This window comes from Amblyomma americanum, chromosome 8 (genome assembly GCF_052857255.1).
Source record: "Amblyomma americanum isolate KBUSLIRL-KWMA chromosome 8, ASM5285725v1, whole genome shotgun sequence".
Lineage (NCBI taxonomy): Eukaryota > Metazoa > Arthropoda > Arachnida > Ixodida > Ixodidae > Amblyomma > Amblyomma americanum.
Window position 1 is genome coordinate 11,462,961 of NC_135504.1, and position 18,960 is coordinate 11,481,920.

The following is an 18,960-nucleotide window of genomic DNA, read 5'->3' on the forward strand; positions in this document are numbered from 1 at the left end:
TATATGACACAAGGATTCGACAAAATCTTGATGTGTCATCATATAGAAAAGAGGGAATTTTGCTGTGAAATCGTCGTGTGATCCTTAGCAAACTTAGAATTTCTTGTATGAATAAGTCGTGACTGAAGGGGTAATAGTTGTAGTTGCGGTCTCTTGCGATGTACATCGTTAACGTGGTCACAAAGTACGTCACACTAACATGAATGTCCCCACAATGTTAATAATAATAATAATTGGTTTTTGGGAAAAGGAAATGGCGCAGTATCTGTCTCATGTATCGCTGGACACGTGAACCGCGCCGTAAGGGAAGACATAAAGGAGGGAGTGAAAGAAGAAAGAAAGAAAGAAAGAAAGGAAGAAAGAAAGAAAGAAAGAAAGAAAGAAAGAAAGGAAGAAAGAAAGAAAGAAAAAAGAAAGAAAGAAAGAGGTGCCGTAGTGGAGGGCTCCGGAATAATTTCGACCACCTGGGGATCTTTAACTTGCACTGACATCGCACAGCTCACGGGCTCCTTATCGTTTTGCCTCCATAAAAACGCAGCCGCCGCGGTTGGGTTCGAACCCGGGTGCTCCGGATCAGTAGCCGAGCGCCCTAACCACTGAGCCACCGCGGCGGGTCAAATCCACAATGTTCCCAATAACAAAATCACTGCTTTTAAAAGATCCCGCAAAAGATTATATCGATTTCTGATCACAGTCAAAACGTCGGCGTCGGTGGTTCAGTGGTAGAATACTCGCCTGCCACGCGGGTGGCCCGGGTTCGATTCCCGGCCGACGCATGCGATTTTTTTTTATACCCGTTGTTCAGTTCTCACGGACATTAAAACCGCATTTTCACCTCGTAGCTAATAATAGGAAAGGGTTCGTTACGTCCGTGCCTTTTATAGGGAGCCACATCGCTTGCAGCATTTAAGAAATTTGGCGTGTTGCAGATCTATTTCACATTTCAGATGTATTTCTCCTTATTTAAAGAATTCAGAAGGATCAGAACCAAGTATGTAGCTTAAAAATAGATATTTTGCCTCAGTATATTTCAATATCTTGATATTTATGAGTAGCCTCAAGCTCTGACGCTTAATAGTAACCTCCCCCCCCCCCACCGGTCACGATTACCTTTCTCTAAATATTTATTACTGTCAGTACACACTTACATCCGATCCTTCTGAATTTCTTTAAATAATGAGAAATAGAGTTATCTGAAATATTTCAAGCAATGTTGTTTTGTGGAATAGCCACGTGGGGCACAAAGAGTGGAACACTACCATGAATGTCTCCACAATGTTCCCAATAGCAAAGTCACTGCTTTAAAAAGATCGCGCGAAAAATTATATTGATTTCCGATAGCAATCTGAACATCGGCGTCGGTGGTTCAGTGGTAGAATACTCGCCTGCCACGCGGGTGGCCCGGGTTCGATTCCCGGCCGACGCATGCGACCTTTTTTTATATTTAAGGGAAGAAACAGCGCAATGAAACACGGACACTCGAAGAACGGACACACACGAGCGCTGACTCACAACTGAAATTTATTTTGAAGAAAAGGAGCTTAAAGGAGCGATAACCGCCAATCAGTGTGGTCGCGTCACAAAATTTCAAAACCGCAACGAATGAAGTAAGTTTTAAAAAACGGTGTAAAGGGCCGCAAAAAGGTCGTCAGGTGACAGTAACATAACAAGACCAAGGGGGGGGGGGGGGGGGGGGAGCATCAAAACCATGAGGGACACAGATGTGAAAATACAGGTGAAACATAAAAATGAAAGACGTACAAGCTTTAAAAGCGTGCCCAAAAAGGGGAGGGGGAGATAAAAGCGTTAAAATCTTAAGACGCAGCGAAGGATAAAACAAGATAAAGGCACTACCAACAAGGGATCACAGAATCATTAGGTTGTAGGTTGCACAAGAAAACTTAAGTGTTCATCAGGCCAACCAGAAAATTTAGCTCTTTTTCCGACAAGGAGAGGGATGCAGTGCTCACGCATTGTTCACCAGCTTGATGAATTTGGAGGGCTTCTAGGATTTCCCTCGTCAACCTATCTCGTCCTCGGCCGATAGTGGTGCAGCGATTAAAGTCAGGGGTGCAGATTCTTTCAGTGTCGTCTTCTGTGATTTTGCACTTCTTACAGTGCTTAGCCAGGTGCCCAGAAATTGCTATCCTATTTACGTTGTTTTGATGTTCTTGTAGGCGGATATTGATGCACCTTCCCGTTTGACCGATGTACCTCTTCCCGCATGACACTGGGATGGAGTAAATTATTTCTAAATCACAGGGGACATGTTGATCAGAGTGTGCCACACTACACCCTCGGGTTTCCGGCGGGTTATTCACTTTGGAACAGAGGGCGGAAAGCTTGTTGGGAGCCGTGAAGACGACATCCACGCCGGCGCGCTGTGCGACTTTCTTTAGACGATGGCCGATGGTGTGGAGGTAGGGCATTGCCACAAAATTTCTGCGGTTATCGTTTGAGGCAGCAGGTCCGAGGTGTGGCCGGGGCTTCTTGATCATGGAGCCGGCTACTGATACAAGCAGATGCAAAGGGTAGCCTGCTGTTAAAAGACGATTGGTCTGGTTGTTGAAGCTGTCCAGGAATAAATGCTCACATGATTTTTGCAGCGCGTTTTGGAAACCCAGCTTTACTATGCCCCGCTTGACAAGTTTTGTGTGAGCTGACGTGAAGGGCAGGAGTGGCTTTTTGCCTCTAGGTTGGTAAGACCAGCAGGTGTGGTTATCGGAAAATTGGAGGTTAAGGTCAAGAAATCTGATCGACTGATCGTTGGGTGTTTCATGTGTCAAAGGGAGAGGCAAGCATCGGTCAAATAAGGAAAGGGCCTGCGACACCGCTGAAGTGAAAGATTCCTGGCTGCAGTTTAGAAGGACGAGATAGTCGTCAACGTATCGGAAAATTTTTACCACGGCCGTCTCAGCAATCAAGTCATGCAGCTTTCTATCATGTTGGGCTAGAAAAAGTTCACTTAGAATGGGCGCTACACAAGACCCAATACACACACCCTGCTTTTGAATATACTTGTGATCATTCCAAGTAACGAATGTTGATTTTAGGTAGAAGTTCAAAAGTCGCAAAAAATCACGGGCGGAAAGACCGACATCATTTTGGAAACTTATTGCTCCGAAAGTATCAATAGCAGCTTCAATGCAGAGCATTAATTCGTTATGCGGTAACGAGTAATACAAATCCTTTATGTCTACGGAAATTGCTTTTAAGTTGCTTTCATGGATAGTGTTTAAATATTCGATGATCTTATCTGAGCCGTTGACCACGAAAGGGTCGTCGATGGTTATTAACTTCAGCTTGTCCCTAAGGAAAACTGCGACCGACTTTTGCCAAGATTCGTTTTCAGAAACTATAACGCGAAACGGGGTCCCAGACTTATGGGTCTTTGCGGAGAAGAACTAGCCCGGAACCTTGCTCTTCTTTTTTTATACCCGTTCGTTCAGATAAAAGTTTCAAATCCTGCATGAGCACGTCACGGCTTTAAAAAGAAAGTTGCATGCGTCGGCCGGGAATCGAACCCGGGCCACCCGCGTGGCAGGCGAGTATTCTACCACTGAACCACCGACGCCGACGCATCACCAGTCGGCAATCCTCATAACTCCCGCTGGCATCTTTTTAAACCCCTCTCGTTGCTAGTGGGAACATTGGGGCAGACAATAGTATTAGCGTGACCCTATTGGTGATCACGCTAACAATGCAGATTGCAAGATAACGCAAATACAACAACTATCCCCTTCAGTCACGGCTAACCAATGGGAGGAAAATTTTGAATTTTTTAAAAGGAGTTTGCGAAATTGCACCGCAATATTTTCTCCTTCCCCAAATGATTACTCGTGCAATTTTGCCGAGTTCTCATATCGTATATCCACACCGTGGCTGAACACTACTTTCAGGATATCAATTATACTTCCTTAGACTCATTACTGGCTGAAGAAGACGGCACTTTAACAATAAATCAGAAAATTTAGGCATTCCAATGTGATAGCTAGTGCTTGCAAAAAAAGGAAACGAAAACACGTACTCAACGACGAGATCGTGTTTATGGATAATTCTTGACAGGAGTGATTGGGAGGAGGGTGTAAGGGCGTCTTAGTTGAATAATGCATTTCTTGAAGATTTTTCTTGGGAAAGAAAATGGAACCAGATCAGTTTCCATAAAGCATATTTCTCGGTTTAGAAAAAAAAAATGACCGTCCAGACCATTGCTCACAACAGATTTATACCAGAACTGCCATTAGAAAACACATGTATCCGTCTTAAAAAAAACGATTTCCTGCGTTCCTTTCCATGTCTGACTTAAGATGGTCCTGTGCAAGATTTTACAGATTTGGGCACATTTTTATTTTGACCGTAATTGTGGACAATGCGCCTGGTGCACGAGAATTTAATAGTATTCAGGCCACGCCCATAAATCTGCGTGCAGCATCGGAAAGAATTCCCTACATGCACGTGGAGGGAGTGGAACCGTCCTTCAACTCCTTTTGTACCTGGGGGTGTCCGCAAGCTGTTTTACTTCCTGGAGAAGAAGGAGTAAGGGCAATAGTTTACTCCTTATGCGGCACGGACGGACTGAACGGCATCTGAGGAGAGTACGTCTGTCGATTTACTCCGGTCATGCACTTACCACTTTCCAGAGTGCATTTCCGGGTAGTTTAGCGACTTGTACAAGTTTGACCGCGGCCATTAGGATAATATTGGAGCTGGTTTGGGCGTACTACTCTGAGCATTTTTCTTGATGGTCACGTAGCACGCGTGAGAGCGCTTTTGATTCAAAAGAGGACAATTATCTGTATAACTTGTCGGCATCAGGAGACGGAGAAAAGTTTGCGAAATTACTGTGTTGCATGGCGTTCGGAACGTGTTAGCTGAGTATTGCATTGACCCCTGGTCAGGAGACACAAATGTCTCCTCTTCACATGGGAAAGAATAAAAGGTTCATTGCTTGACTGACTAACTGATCGATTGATTGATTGCTGGATTGATTGATTGATTTGGACGTCCTGAGCGCTGAGATACGCTCGATCGTATGTTGGCTTTGCACCAGGTAAGGGCCTGTGCACAAAGCCAAGTCGTAGCGCTTTTTTGTCGATGCATCTGGGAAGCGAAGATCCTCAGATCAACTGAATCATGTGGTTTAGTCGGCCGGTTGTCGAAACTGGTAGCCATATAGGCTCCGCTTGAGTTTTTGTGTCGTGGACATAAAAAAAATGCAGCGTCTTATTCACATCTAGATAAGGAATGCAGAATTGGGCCAAGCGCGTGTTGTAAAATGGATGAGCACTTAGCACTCGTTTCCATATGTCTCTCACAGATGGTGACGTCGCATCTGTAAATATCGTGGTTTGTAAACCTCGTGCGTCGTCCAAGGACCAGGCCACTTGTATCCACGAGGTGTTGAGAATGGTCTCGACAACATCTTAACTGAGAAAGGAAAGGAGATTAGTCACCCAGCATTTTCCTAACGCCGTCTCGCGTCAGTTTGCAATGCATCCTGCGACGCCGCTTCCACGCAAAACAGGTGGACAGAAAATGGCGCGTCCAGAAAACTTGACTGCACTCTTGTCTGACAGCGTGAACCCGGCGGAGCTTCCAGCGCCTAGACGCATCCCGTGACAGCTTCGGAGAGCGGGCTTCCCGCGAACTCGTTTCGTCTTGCTGTCTACCTTCTGGGGGTGCACCTCGTAATAACACATGCGCGCGCTCTTGAAAAGAGATTCGTGAGGGGCCGAGGCTTTGGTCCCTTATGCTGGCCTGGAAGTTAGATGCAGCGTTGGAGAAAAGCTGAGCGCGTGAAAAGAAAGACTGGCCTGGCGCGTCGTCTAAAACGCAGCAAAATTAGACTCAAATTAGCCTGGCCCCGATAAAGCACCACACGGCAGTTCTGTGCACAGGGTGAAACAGGTTGTACTGGCGACATGAAAGAATGAAGAAAGCAGAAGGAAACACCTTCGTCACCTCCCAATTTCAAACTAGGCTACAATAGATAAAATAGTGTGATAATCAGAAGGCCAAAAAGCATGAACCAGCACTAAAATAAAAAGAAAGTTTCTGGGTCTCAGTATAGCAGCTGATTTTACGGCAGCTTTAGGCTATTCTCGATTTTGTGAATAAATAGATGACGGAATAAACCAAGAGAACGCATAGTGAAACAAAAGCTCACAAATTTAAACTTTCCTCTTTTTGGTAAATAGTTTGTACATATTACTTCTCCCCCTGTCCTCTATTCCTGTCCCCTCACCTCTTTCATTTCATTTCTCCATTCTGCCTGCTGTCCTTTATTTCCGCTGCCCCAGCTCAGGTGCTTCAGTATCGATGGCAGATGCCGGGGCTAGCAAAAATCTTTTCCTTCTTTTTACTATTATTTTTAATAAAACCACTACTACTACTACTACTCTTTTTGGGCAGCGTTTGAGCATGTGCAGAAATTATGCACAACACAGAGATTTTGCTAAGAAACCATTTTGAGAGAGAGAGAAAAAAAAGGAATGCAGAAAGGGGAAATTGCTCTTTATAAAAACGTTTTATGATCCGTCAGTGAATGCCGTCATATTCTGAACTAGAGCCTTCGTTAAAATCCTTACTACATCTAGTTTCATTGAGATACCAATTCAGAACTCCTTAAGATTTATTTGTAGCGTGGCCCAGTAGCCTAACATTCAGTCTCGTGTAGCCCCACATACTTAGCCCAATGTTAGTCGAACATTCAATTTAACCCAACATTCAGCCCCAATTTATTAGGCAAATATTTGTTAGTTGAACATTTGGGGTTACCCAAAATTCCCTCTTCTGGTGTACAACCCTAGTGTAACGTTTAGTGTGGCCTAACATCAGTCTTCCCTTTAAAAAATTTCTTTAGACAGTCAATAGACCGTCTATACACTTCCTTCTAAAAGTCTATAGACCCTCTGTAGAGTAACCCTAAAGAACAGTCTATAGGCAACACAAATCATATAGACAGTCTATAGACAACCTATAGATTTATGGCCATGCACATTTAGTAGGCATTTGTCTACAGACAGTGTATAGACTATGAACAGACAAAAAGAAACTTTCTATAGGAAGGCAACAGAGTCTTAAAGTAGTGTATAGACTGTCTATACGCCTTTATAAGGGTTGTGTAGTCTAACATTCACTTCGAAATTCATTCTAGCATAAATTGCAAGGTGCAACATGTGAGCGCCTGGTCTGTGCGTTGGGTTGGCTGCTGCCATGTTGCTTTTAAATAATCCTCTTACTCCGTCTTCAGATATAAACCTACGAACATGCTGGACTATGCGCAGATACACAGAGAAGTCGGAAAAGAAAACAGTCAGCTCTTTATCCTTCGACGAGCCGTAGTGACAACAGCTATGACACATCCTCTTCCTTACCTTCCTAGGTAGGACCACTTTCCAAGTCCATAGAATAACATGACAAGATGGCATGCTCTTATACTGGCCAGCAAGTGCGCGCGGGAGGGCTCAGTTCTCATTGGTCAGAGCAAACGCGGTCACATGATGGCGCAGTGGTGGCGCCATTTTTTATTGATACGATTATTCCAGATCCCAACGACTTCTGTGTTTGCGCTGATGTACTGTGCTTACTACTTTTTTTTCCTTTTACTACTACTACTACTACTGCTATTCCTACTACTACTACTACTACTACTACTACTACTACTACTACTACTACTACTACTACTACTACTACTACTACTACTACTACTACAACTAGTATAACAAACATTGCTAATAGTACTTGCAAGAACTACGACGACCATGGCACCATAAACGCCGGTAGTCCTCCCTGATACAATTATCGATGCAAAACTCGTCGCCTGCCTCAAGGCGTCTGCGACGGAGCAAGAACGTCTAAAACAAGACAACAGCGACAGCGCCGTGAACGGCGCACTGTGGAGTATTCTGAATTAATTGACAAGTGACCTACGGCTGGAAACGATGTCTAGCGTGCATGTTCTTGTGGCTGGTGGTTTTATTCCTGTATCTCAAAAAGCTAAATCAAGTCCGACAGGTAGAGACAAATGTCACCAATGCGCGCCTCCAAGAGCGTTTCTCGAACGATGTATAGGCGTCTGTGGGCATACTATACAATGCATTGCTTTTATAGGAGTCACGAGAAACCGGCGCACTGAGTGCACTGCACGGAACTTCCGCGGCATACCGCGTGGTGGCGTTCCGCTGCCTCTGCGTTTAAGGCCCTCGCCTCGAGTCGATCGACGGGGGCGAAAAGCTAAGAGCGCGATCTATCGCTTCCGTGTGCGGCCTTTCCCAGTCCCTCGTAGAAGCGTGGCACGCCGCTGACAGGCGCGTTCCCCCGAGCCCAACAACCCGGGAGCATAATGTAGCCAGGGGCAAGAGGAACCCGCGCGCTTACCATCATGGTGATCTGTTTCTGCACGTCCATTTTTTTTTTATTGCCGCGTGTGAGACAGCTGCTTTTCTGCGTACAAGGGCCTCTCTTGCTTTTGTACAAAGCGTCGTGCACGACCTTGACAGGGTGCACGTGAATGCGGAACTACATTACTCCGGCCGGCGAGGGTTACTGGCAGTAAAGCAGCGTCGTTTCCGAGGAATATAGTGGCTGTCTTGAGCGGTGCACGGCGGTGGTTAACCACGTGCGTTTGGTGATGAACCATTTCGAGAAGTCACGCGCCAGCGCGATGCATTGTGGGCGTTGTGGGCAGCATCTCATTATCTGAATTGACATGCACGAGGAGTTGGGAAAAACAGCAGATGGTGAGGAAGCGGGGGGGGGGGGGGGGCTGTAAAAGCCTTGTAGAGCTTGCCTCTATGGGGAGTAAGACTTATTCTATGTTTTCGATGGATGTCTGTTGCAAATGCTGCTGCCGGCTGCCACTTGGTAAAATTTAGTTTTCGTGTGCGTCGCGAAGGAGGAACAGGAGCAGGAAGGAGGGGAAAGGCAGGGAGGTTAACCGGAGGAATAATCGGTTTGCTACCCTTCACGGGGAGAAAGGGGTGAGGGGATAAAAAATGAAAGAGAAAGGAGAGTCACTATGAAAAGTCAGCGTTCGTTAAAGTCACAGCCTATTGAGCAGGCCACAAGTCTTCAAAAAGCGGAGCAGTGCCTTGCAGGCCTCCACTGCCGACGATCGCCGCGGCCAGTGGCCGTCGAGAATCTTCGTTTCTGTCAGTGGGCGTGGATCTAGACGCTCCAGTGCACGACAGAGGTACTGCCTTTCGGCGCTGTAGGCAGGGCAGTCACAAAGAATGTGGGATATAGACTCGTCACACCCACATATGGCACATGCAGGGCCATCAGCCATGCCAATTAAGAACGAGTAATGGTTGGTGAAAGCTACACCAAGCCACAGGCGACACAACAAAGTTTCTTCATGTCGTGGTAGGCCGAATGGAAGCCGGAGCTTCAGATCTGGGTCCAAGGCTTTTAAACGTGAATTGGAAACTGGCCGCGAAGTTTTTCCGTTCTTCGGGCGTATGAGCACGAAATGAAACTGCGAAAGCTGGCGTTCATGACGAAAAAAAAACGGGAAAGAAGAAAGTGTCGTACCCTAGTCGTACAGACCACGCCCCAGAAGTTTAGCCGTCTCGAAAATGTGTGCGCTACACAGTAAGTGCGTATAAGAAACGAGCGAATGTCCGCTCTGCGCATGCGCGAGGCTTTCCGCGAATGCCTTTTAGCGCGTTTGCGCAGAGGACCTGAAAACCGGTAGCCAGAAAACTTCTAGCTTTTAGAGACACTGCTTGTGAGTAACATCCAGCATTTATTCAGCAGCTATTCAGACACAGGCACCGTACCTTTCGCGAACGCCCTTCGTTGCGAATTTTCTTTTCATTTATAGGTTTTCTTGACGAGAAAAGCTGTAAAGGCTAGCAGCAAAAGTGGCACGCAGGGGTTTTTGCAGTTCAACGATGGCAGGCGAAAGCGAGACGGAAATAACGACTCAAAGGAAGTGCCGGTTTTTCTCCGTTTGCACTTGCAGGACGTTCGTGACAGCCTGTTTATATTATCGGGCCCGCATACACGGAAGCGTTAACTTCCAGCGCCGCTTGCTGCAAGCGGCTGCATGCTTGCCCAGCAAATCGACCGAGGCGATTAATCGAAACGTCTGCCCGTGGTTAGCGCAGCGGCAGCCGACGCGAATATAGCTGGCTTCAGCACGGAGGAAAGAAAGGCCGTGTGTGTGTGCCGTCACGGTCGCATCGTCGCGTAGTACTATTTGCGGCCTCCCGCGCGAGAACCGGTCCCCCTTCCTCCCTCCTCGAACTCCCCGAAGGAAAAGTTTTCTAAGGACCGCCGCGACTTTCGGAGAGCAAAAAGAGGCGAGAAGCCGAAACGTCGGCCGGCCCCGGCGAAATGGTAACACCACCGCGTGCCTACGACAGAGCCAGCCACTCGCGCCGCCGTCGCCACTAACCAAACTGGAGCACCGCTCTCGGAACGGGTTCCTCTCCTTCGGAGGCAATCCTCAAGGCTGAATGCAGCAGCGTGCGTCGCGTTCGTTTTGGAGAGCGAACGGAGATGCCGAAACGTCGCCCGGGGGCAACTCGCCAGGCAGCGCTCGCGAGCGCGGTCGTACCATGCGTCGGGATTTTGCCTCCTTTTGTTGCTTTTGTTCTTATGCGAAACGGCGGCAGCAGCAGCACGCGTTTGCATCGGGTGGAGCTGCTCCCGCTTCGTTCGCCTTGTGAAAGGACGGCCGTTGATTCCGCGGTGAAGGAATTCTGAAACGGAGCGGCGGTGCCTCGGTTTGCACGGACATGGTCGTGGTACATGGAACGTGGTTGAGGTGATGCCAAATCACCGAACGTGGATGGCTTTTGCTATTTGGCGTGAGCTTGCACAAAAGGAAAGTCCAGAAAATTTGGGCGTGCACTTTTAGCTTGCGTGGTTGCCACCTGCTGGCGCAGGACGAATGACATCCAAAAAAACTGAGGGATTTTTTTATGTTTGAGACACAGCATCGAGTTTTTGGGCACAGCGCAACTGGCCGGTGCCAGAGCAGAAACCATTTTACGAGCCAGCGTTGGCTGTGAGCATGTTCGCGGAGCATCTCACCGCACTGTATGGTTATCTCACAAGTGTTGTGCCCATTGAGATAAACGTTATTCGCTGCTGTTTGCGACAGATGGTGCGAGTTGGTGATGTCCAGGATATGCCCTGAAATGTTAGTCTTGGAACCTTGAGCGGTGTGCATCCTTGTACCGTTATAAATCAGTTGTATGTTTAACCTCCCTCTGATCAGTCTTCCCAAAATTGCTTTTCCTATGCGGTCAAAGCTCACAATCTGGTTCGTGCGAGCGGAGATCATAGTTTATGGGTATTATGCAAATATAGATGATGACTTTGTAGCAGCCTTACATACAAGTTTTGACGATCTCAAATGTTCCAGCGTGTGACATTGAAAGAATAAATTCTAGGGCACGCAATAGTGCTTGTTCACAATAATTTGCTTGGCGACGGCAGGTCCAAATCATATGATATGAAACAGTCCTTTACCAACCCGCTCTCTGGGGAGTTCAGTTTTGTTGTTGTGTCTCACGTTTATTTCTTTTTTTTCCTGGTATGCTTGTCTTCTGCACGCAGCTGTCACACACGTCTGGTGGGTGCAGTTTGTATGCAAATGTATTTATGTCAGCATCCTGTATGTGTATATTCTGTATGTATCCATGACTAGTGTCTAGACCACAAATATTTTGAAAACGAAGTTTGTTTTTTTTTCTGGGGGGTGGGGGGGGGGGGGGGGGGTTACATGATCAGAATAATTGACGCGACGAAACGAAACATATTTATGCAACTAAAGAACTGACACGCTTTCCACCAAAAAAATCTGTTTCCTCCTCCCCGCTTTTGCTGACAAAGAAACCTTCAGCGAAACGAATGCATCTTCGGCGCCATCTCTCGGAGGATTGACGAAATAAGCGCTGCGGCAGGCTTTCGTGCACGCATGGTGACCGGCGGCACGAAAGTGACCTACATAATCTTCCGCCGACGTAATGGAGGTTGTTCCTCCAGAAAGCGTCTTTCTATTTCTGCTTGTCTTGTTTGTTTGGTTGCCTCTTCGCGAATTGAATGCGCGGAGAAAGGAATCCAAAATTTTCCTTGGTTTCATTTGGATGTGTAAGAGACAATGCTACGAAATGTATTTGTCAGCATTTCGCCCTGATGCTTTGATGAAGCAGTTTGGAGCATTTACGAAGGGAGCATGATAGATCAAGTATATTGGCACTTGAGTATGCAGTGATTTTCACTTGAATCACTCATGATGTTGCCGCGAGTCAAAGCCGCTACTCACTGCAGCTGTCACATGTGATGCAGTAGGGTTGGGCAGATCTCATGATGTTGCTGCGCGTCAAAGCCGCTACTCACTGCAGCTGTCACATGTGATGCAGTAGGGTTGGGCAGATGTTTAGGGGAATCCCGCAAAGTGGAGTAGGTTTCTAACAAGGGAGTAATTACTCATTGACATCCACCCAAGCACAACCGTACGGCTGCAAAGGAAAGCTATACAGCTTTCTCAGAAACTTCGTAGCTAAAGACAAATTCGCTCCCGGACCAGTACGACCAGCACGAATTTTTCGTTACCTATGAAGTTTCTGAGGAAGCTGCAATATAGCAATCCTTTGTAGCCGTATGGCTGTGCTTGGGTGGATGCCAATGAGTGCAGTAGGGCAAAATAACATTTTAGAAGAACGCCTATGAAAAAAAGTTACCAGTGTTTACCCATGCTAGGTAAGAAGAAGAACTGAGCAAGAGCTGCTTGTCGCTGCTTATTTTTTTCCTTGGGGCAACAAAAGAGGTAACAGCGCTTCCGTTGCGTTACTTTGTTGCAGATTCTTCCCCTAAAGAAATACTCTCCTGACGAGTGTGCCGTCATGCATGATAGCATGCGTCACGTACTGTCATACGTTCGAAAGTCCAGGGTTCTTCGACATCGATTTTGAAAACTGGAATATTTTAGGGCACTCTTACGAAAACATTGAAGCTAATGGTTCATTCTACCGATGCGTAGAATTTTTTTTTAAAGTTTGTCCATCGTTCGCATCGAGTGGTTAAGACTTCTATAGAAAACGAGGAACGTTTTTGAGGATAGGAAAAACGCTTATAGCAAAAAATGTAAGCCTGCCGAGGGGAGATCTGTGAATATATCGATTGTTATAGAGAAATCTTAACGCTGTATGAAAAACTGCTTCCATAAATTGTTTTCCGTTTGAAAATGCGATTGTCCTTAATTTATATAGGTACGCACGTGACTAAACCGGATGGGGCAACGCTGACCGGTGCTAAAATGTCCCAGAAACAGCTCTCGCTCCAGTTAAAAATTCATTTGCACTTAAGTCTCGCCGCGGTGGCTCAGCGGTTAGGGCCCCCAGCTACTGATCCGGAGTTACCGGGTTCGAACCCGACCGCGGCGGCAGTGTTCGATGGAGGCGAAACGCATAGGCGCCCGTCTGCTCTGCGATGTCAGCGCACGTTAAAGATTCCCGGGTGGTCGAAATTATTCCGTTACAAATCGTTCAATATTCCGGACGTTAACTAAACGGTTTGACGTCAGTTTATACATTAACGAGCATTTATGTGCATATGTCGAGTGTTATGTACACAAGCCTAACGAGAACACGATATATGAACGACTTTTTCCCGTTCTGTTATTACGCCGTGCAGCCGCAGCAAGGTAATCCTTTTTAAACCGACAAGTTTTCGACTTTGATAGCGAGTCTAGCGATAGCGGTGGTGGAACCCATTCTCAGGCACGGGCAGGTCAGGCAGGAGCAGATTGCACGCTACCCAAATGATTAAAAAAATTTTGAAGGAAATTCGTCTACGCCATAGACGAACGAGCGGCTATGAAGAACGTCGCATTGGAGTGCTCATTTCAGTCACCTAGGATTCGCTCGATGGAGGCCAAACGCAAAACGCGCCCATTTGCTGTGCGATGTCCGTGCACCTTAAAGATCCCTTGGCGGTCGATTCCGGAGCCCTCCACCTATGGCGCCTCTTTCTCTCTTTCTTATTTCACTTCAACCTTCCTCTCTCTCTTAATAATAATAATAATAATAATAATAATAATAATAATAATTGGTTTTGGGGGAAAAGGAAATGGCGCAGTATCTGTCTCATATATCGTTGGACACCTGAACCGCGCTGTAAGGAAAGGGTAAAGGAGGGAGTGAAAGAAGAAAGGAAGAGAGAGGTGCCGTAGTGGAGGGCTCCGGAATAATTTCGACCACCTGGGGATCTTTAACGTGCACTGACATCGCACAGCAAACGGGCGCCTTAGCGTTTTTCCTCCATAAAAACGCAGCCGCCGCGGTCGGGTTCGAACCCGGGAACTCCGGATCAGTAGTCGAGCGCCATAACCACTGAGCCACCGCGGCGGGGCAATAATAATAATAATAATTGGTTTTGGGGGAAAGGAAATGGCGCAGTATCTGTCTCATGTATCGTTAGACACCTCAACCGCGCCGTAAGGCAAAGGATAAAGGAGGGAGTTAAAGAAGAAAGGAAGAGAGAGGGGCCGTAGTGGAGGGTTCCGGAATAATTTAGACCACCTGGGGATCTTTAACGTGCACTGAAATCGCACAGCACACGGGCGCCTTAGCCCTTCTCTTACGGCGCGGTTGAGATTATTATTTAGTTTTATTTTATGGGAACCGTAATATCAGTAGACGAGCCTTTCCTTCATTATTTTGAGTTTCAGTCTTCATCGATATGCAGCCGCCGCAACCGGCAATCGAACCCGAGGCTTCGGGCTCAGAAGCGGAACGACATAGGCTATCCGAGGCACTTATGCAACGTAACAGACGCTATTCTGTGATACAGCGCGCAGCTTCAGCACTACAAACCGGAGGCGGCGGCGACCAGCTGATTAGATATGATTGCAGCCTTTCGCCGTGCTACATGCACCACAAAATGACCGCCACTGTGACATACTCCCGATAAGCCACAGCGGTTGTTCTGGAGCAGGCATGCAGGTTTCTTAGGTTCACCTCTGGTGGAAATTCACCATGCCACAGCTATTGCCTCTCAGCCTAGTAGAGGAGCACATGTGGGTGGCCCTCAAGCTTGACAGGTAAGGAGAACCCTGGTGTTCACCATTGAAATCACTTCGACTTTTAGAGGCGCCCCGAGTGCTCCACAATACGGCTCAAGAGGCAAATACGGAACCCGAGCACTTTCGGCAAAGTCTGTACGTGCACGTGGTGCGAAGCCGCGTACGGCCACTCCAGTCTGGCGGGTGCAGCTGCGCTCCTCACTCGCGTGCCACGTCCGCTCCGCGCCCATCGGCCGACGGCGTGTCCTATCACGGCCTCACGTGTTGGCCCGCGGCCAGCATGGCCAGCCGGGCCAGTTTGCGCATGCAACCCGCGTGGCAACCCTCAACGCTGAGCTGCTGCTTTGAATGCGCCCCCCAGTGCCGGTGGGCGTGGTTCTAATGGCTTCGTGCGTGCGTGGCTCCTGCCCGTTGAGGGTTGAAGGAAGGTGAACGGGGGTGAGGGAAGTCCCAATGCATCACCCGCACGGCCGAACGCGTGGTCGCCCCTGCCACAGGTGAATGATTAAAGGGCAACGATGGGTTGGCCTGGGGTGCGAGTGTAGAGGGTATGGGGGACAAGGTGACTTACTGCAAACACGCGGGTGCTGCAAAAATGAGCCTAGCCTTTCGTCCTTGTATGCCGCACAGTACGGAAACGGTGTTGTGGAGGATTTTATCTCCGAAACGTTCTGGATTAATTTAATCCACCTGGGGTTCTTTTACGTGCTCTGATATCGCACTGCAAAGGGGTATTTTTCTTTGCACCTCCATCAAAATGCGGTCGTCATCCCGGGGATTTGATCCTATGACTTTGGCCTTACCAACCGAATGTCAAAGCCGCACCACGACGGGTAATGAACCTAAGTACAGGAGCAGCGTAGCGAGACTTCACCTTGCACAGATCTTGCACAAAAACACCCTAGTGATGCGCGATGTCAGTGCACGTTGAAGAACCCCATTTGGCCTAAATTAATCCGGAGACCTCGCAACGGTAACTCTTCCTCACTCCCTCCTCCATTGTTCTCCCCTCGGCGCCGTTGAGGTGACCATCGGTAGTGCGATTTTAACGCTATAGCGTTAAAGGCCCCGTTAACCAGAAAATCCGGCGTTGGCGTTGTCGCCGTTCTCGGCGCTATCGACGTTATCGGCGTTGTCGACGTTGTGGACGTTGTCGGCGCTATAAGCGAAAAATAGAGTGGCCCAGGTGCCCACCCGCTGGAGAAGCAACCTAGGCCGGCCGCCTAGGTCACGTGACCATGTGACGTCATCAGAACCTGCCCACCGGATTGTGAGCAAACTGCCCACCGAGGCAGGTGGCTGTTAAATTAATGATTGATCGCGAGAGGTTGCTCGGGAAAAGCAACTTGGGTCGCACAAGCCCCACCGGTGGCAGCACCTGCCATCGCAGGGCAGTGGCGCATCGCTTAACCGCTGCACCGTTGCGGAAGGAGTGGTATGAGGACTCGCAGGGACCAATGAACGTAAAGTTGAAAATGACCGATTCCGCATATATGGAAATTAACTTAATAACGCTGCCCCGCCGCGGTGGCTCAGTGGTTAGGGCGCTCGGCTACTGATCCGGAGTTCCCGGGTTCGAACCCGACCGCGGCGGCTGCGTCCTTATGGAGGCAAAACGCTAGGGCGCCCGTGTGCTGTGCGATGTCGGTGCACGTTAAAGATCCCCAGATGGTCGAAATTATTCCGGAGCCCTCCACTACGGCACCTCTTCTTCCTTTCTTCTTTCACTCCCTCCTTTATCCCTTCCTTACGGCGCGGTTCAGGTGTCCAACGATATATGAGACAGATACTGCGCCATTTCCTTTCCCCAAAAATTATTATTATTATTATTATTATTATTATTATTATTATTATTATTATTATTATTATTATTATTATTATTATTATTATTATTATTATTATTATTATTATTATTATTATTATTATTATTATTAACGCTCTCGCGTCATATCCTCAAGGCAGAGCTTAAGTGCCCCCTGCAGTTTTACTCAGCGGCCTTTCGTTTCTGCGTAAAACATTTCTTTTTGCACTTGGACAACGTATGCGGGCCACATTGACGGTTTGTAAGGCTCGAAACCGAGAACTGTGGGATTGCCGTTGCCCGCTCGCATTTTGTTTTTCAAGCGGTACATTCTCAGTCGTGGTATTAAAAAAATGAGGGTAAATGGCAGAGAACAATTTCTTGCGTATTTTTTTCATATATTTCATTTTCTGCAATGTCCAGCTCTATTGTTCAAGATCTACCAAAGTGCGCGGTTGCGGACCACTTAACGGGGCAACGTGGCTCAGCGATGGCCCTGTATTAAATTCACACATGAGCGAGCATATCGTTCACCTCAGTTCGCTTCGCACTGATGCAACTGAATTGCGGGCAGCTACTGGGGCCTGCACTCTCATTCCTGGAGGTTCTTCTCCTCACCCCCCCCCCCCCTTTCTCCAAAAGCCCACGGAAACGAAGGAAAATGAAAGTGGCCATTGTTCAGCCAGGACCACTGTGGACAGTGGAAACAAGCGTGGACCTCCTGTTCTTGTTCACACCTACTGGTTATGTGAAGATCCCTGAGAAAATTAATCGGTCAAAGCACGGCCAGGAGATCTATACACGTTGTGAAAGAAGCGGCCCATACGAACCACCTTGTTAGGCGGTGTTCACCACACTACGTCTCATCAGCTTACCTCGAGGCTAGGCTGGCAAGGGACGCTTTCTTGTAAAACTGTTTCCTGGGGGGCTAGTTGGTGCGTCACGTTCATCTTCGGAACTGCGGGGGGAAAACAGGACAGGGCAAGGGACACACAAAAAACCGCATATCACAGATCACACTCACATCTGCGCTTGTATGTTTGTTCCTTGCTCTTTCCGGTTTTTTTTTTCTTTTTTCACGCAGTTTGGTAGATGAATGATACTTTCTTCTGCGTTACATATGCGGTGTCAGTATGATCGATTTACTTTCTATCTTATAACAAAATTTACATGAGGGACTTCGTGCTACAGAAAATATCGAAAATGCAAAAAAAAAAGAGCACCCGGTCCGTTTGTCTTCTGTGTCGTTCGTTCTATCGGGTGTTTCAAGAAAAAATTTAAGTAATATTCAAAAATAGGATTTTAGAGGTAAAAATATGTCTTTTGCGGCTTGGTATTGCCAGGGTTGGCGGACAGCAGAAAACCGGTGAATACGAACTAGTAAGCTGGTTAACTAATTTACAATAATTAAAATTTAGATATTAGAGTTAGGCGCCTGGTTGCAATCAGATATTTGTAGCCAGGCGTTAGTAACCGCCGTATCAATTTTTAGAATTTCGAAAATGCGATTACCCTCGGCGATGTGGCCCACCAAATTTTGGCTATTTCGACTAGTTATGTGCACTGGAGGGGTTGCATTGCCGGCATACTCTTAGAATGCGCGTGCATTTTGGCACGATGTAGCCAAAATTTGTTGAGCCACAGCGCCGAGGGTAATCGCGTCTTAAATATTCTAAAGACTAATACGGCGGTTACTAACGACCAGCTACAAATCTCTAATAGCAACCAGTCGCCTAACTCTAATAGTGAAAATGTCAGTTATTGGAAATTAGTTAACCAGCTTACTAGTTAATATTCACCGGTTTTCTGGTGTCCGCTAACCGTGGCAATACCATGACGCAAAATCCATATTTCTACCTCAAAAATCCTATTTTTGAAAAATACTTGGTCTTCTTTGAAATACCCGGTATACGTTCTTTTCTTCACTACTGTGGACGAGCAGCGTAGCACACCTGTGGTTACAATGTCTCCGATTGGGGAGTCTTTTAATTCTATCCGCGCACGAGACACTCAGGCTATGCCCCCAGGCTGCACGTGTGTTGTGCTTATTTAGGCCGCCATACATATTTGGGGTCGGTAAACTGCACTCAAGGAGAAGAAACAAGAAAAGATAAACAAG

General features: G+C 47.3%; 3 non-coding genes across 3 annotated transcripts; 2 read left to right on the forward strand and 1 right to left on the reverse strand.

Moving 5' to 3' along the window:
* The first annotated feature begins 705 nt into the window (after positions 1-705).
* Positions 706-776, forward strand: TRNAG-GCC (transfer RNA glycine (anticodon GCC)). Its single transcript has one exon. It is a non-coding gene; the product is annotated as a tRNA-Gly (tRNA).
* Positions 777-1,355: 579 nt separating this feature from the next.
* On the forward strand, positions 1,356-1,426 carry TRNAG-GCC (transfer RNA glycine (anticodon GCC)). The gene has a single exon. It is a non-coding gene; the product is annotated as a tRNA-Gly (tRNA).
* Positions 1,427-3,503: 2,077 nt separating this feature from the next.
* On the reverse strand, positions 3,504-3,574 carry TRNAG-GCC (transfer RNA glycine (anticodon GCC)). The gene has a single exon. It is a non-coding gene; the product is annotated as a tRNA-Gly (tRNA).
* Positions 3,575-18,960: the final 15,386 nt, after the last annotated feature.